Genomic DNA, 2690 nt, shown 5'->3' with positions numbered 1-2690 from the left:
GGTGAGCATGAAAGTGAAGGGCGAGAATGAGGAGCAAGTTGTCTGAATGTAGGGTGCATTCCCCGACACTTGCAGTAACTCAGCATGCTATTGACGGCAGCGCAGGGTTTTTAGATATGTTAAGCTATTGCAATTATGGCATTAACCAGGGATCAAGGGTGGAGAAAATAAATACTGGGCTGATCTTGCAACAAAATTCCAGTTTTATGATTACGGTTGCCAGCTAATTAATTTGATGTCCCACGTGGTACAAAAAAAAAAGCAGTCCCCATAAGCTCTATTTTCAGCACTTATCTGTGCATACCCTGAACAGCAAATATAAAAAGAAATCACTTTAAAATGTGTTTTAGGGCTGCTTGAATGATATGACTGATAATAAAAGGGAATAAAGACAGAAAAGTAACATAAATGAATACATATTACTTTATAACTCATATTTAGTGTTAAGAGAAGCAATGTGCAGGCTGTTTAAACACCTGACTGGGATTTGTCTTTTGGCAACTTAAAACCCTTGTAGCCCTGTGATCATTGCTCCTGCTGGTGTAATTTATAAAGTACATGGTCGCCTTTCTGGGAAGAGCTGTCCCTCCCTGGAAGGGGTTAAATTCCGAGAGCTGAAATACTTCAGCTGCAGTGGGAGGCAGGAAGCCTACCCTGCTTAAACTGAAAGCAAGTAACAGACATTTTTTTCATCTGCAGTGTGAGGCAAGGAGTCTCCTCTGCTAAAACTGAAAGCGACGATTTCATAGCAAAGGGTGCTCCTTGCCTCCCACTGCAGCTAAAGCATTTCAGCTGTAAGAATTAACTAGGATACCCCCCCACCCCCCCTCCAACCCAGTGTGTGGCAGCCTGATGAGACAGCTTCCCAGTGCGCACACCGCCTGAGTAGTTCACAGGACTTTAAAAGACCTTTTTCTTGTTAATGAGGATTTGATGGCTTTCACCCCTTCTTAGGGCCCCTGTAGCTCCACTCTGCCGTTTGTTAGAGGACAAAGGTGAGATTTTAGTGAGGACTGTGCGCCCCCCTGAGACAGTGGCGCACCCCACAGATTGAAGACTCTGGGTTAGGGCTAGGGTCACCTGACTGAGGGCTATTTAAGCTTGGGGCTCTGGGTGTCTCAGCCCAGGTGTTGAGGCTAAAGGCGAAGGGCAGTTTGCCTGTTTGGGCCAAGGGCTAGAAATGCTATATTGCCCACCTTAACCCATCCACAAACATATTAACACTCAGCAAATGTACCCTACTCTTTTACTACAAACAAATCCTACACACATTTCAATGTCTAGACACCCCCTACAAAACCCACATACCACACCTATACACCCTTGTACCCCAACTACCACACTGACTCCTTCACTCACACACAAAACAACTCTGTCCTATGCCACTAACTAATCCACTCATCACTAACAACCCAAATCCACACCATACGTAGCTATTTCCCTTCCAGTCACTCGCAAAGCACCAGCTCTACCCTCTAATTACTTCTAACAGACCCCTTTCTGCCGCCACCAAACCTATACGCTGCTTTTTATCCACCATCACTTTCTCCTTTTACCAAAAACACAACTCGCTCCTCTACCTCGGGCTGAGTGGTCGCTCCCCAGTGTCCCTTCGTGACACTCGGTATCGTTGTGCTGCATTGCCTTGTCAAAACTGCCTAATTATTATTGCCTGCTGTGTGCCTGGTTGCCGCTTTGATTTATTTGCACTTTTCGATTTGTAATTTGTTGCTTTCACTGTGTTTGCGTGTTTGCCCTAGCGCTCCGCTGTGCTCCCCCCTCCGCCTCCATTTTGTTGTTGTTGTGATCCTCTGTAGCCCGCCCCGCCTCCCAGCTGAGCCGCCCTCCCACTGACTAGAACAGCGCTCCCTTACCTGATAGCGCCGTGACTCGCTCCTCTCCCTCGGGCTGAGTGGTCGCTCCCCAGTGTCCCTTCGTGACACTCGGTATCGTTGTGCTGCATTGCCTTGTCAAAACTGCCTAATTATTATTGCCTGCTGTGTGCCTGGTTGCCGCTTTGATTTATTTGCACTTTTCGATTTGTAATTTGTTGCTTTCACTGTGTTTGCGCGTTTGCCCTAGCGCTCCGCTGTGCTCCCCCCTCCGCCTCCATTTTGTTGTTGTTGTGATCCTCTGTAGCCCGCCCCGCCTCCCAGCTGAGCCGCCCTCGCCCCTCCCCCTCCACCATCCATATATGACAGCTACTCCCGTGCGCAGCGTTCACGCGCAGCGACCGCGCCCATTCCGCGCCGAAGGTGTGCCAAAGGTAAGCCCGTCTACGCCCGTCCGCGCCTGGACCGCGCCCAGCGCCAGACCCCCTGGTCCACGCTATGCCCAGCTCCCCCGCGTTACCTACGATGCCACCACCCTCCTAGCCCTTAACCCCGGCCGCTCCCCCAACTGCGTCCAAGCCGCTCCTGGTCGCACCCATGGACCTTTCTCATGCAACTCCTGCAAATTCATCGCCACCGACAACTACTCCGCTACGCTCATACCACAGATTCCCGACCCCAACCACCTACATTGCATCTTGCTCAACACCCGCTCGGTCCACAGGCACGCCATTGACCTATGGAATCTACTAGACACCATCTCTCCGGACATCGCCTTCCTAACAGAAACATGGATGAACGCCTCTTCCGCCCCAGACATCACCATTGCCATCCCAGAAGATTATAAGATCATACGCA

This window comes from Lissotriton vulgaris, chromosome 4_1 (genome assembly GCF_964263255.1).
Source record: "Lissotriton vulgaris chromosome 4_1, aLisVul1.2, whole genome shotgun sequence".
NCBI classification, from domain to species: domain Eukaryota; kingdom Metazoa; phylum Chordata; class Amphibia; order Caudata; family Salamandridae; genus Lissotriton; species Lissotriton vulgaris.
Note: the sequence above shows the minus strand (reverse complement) of the source record.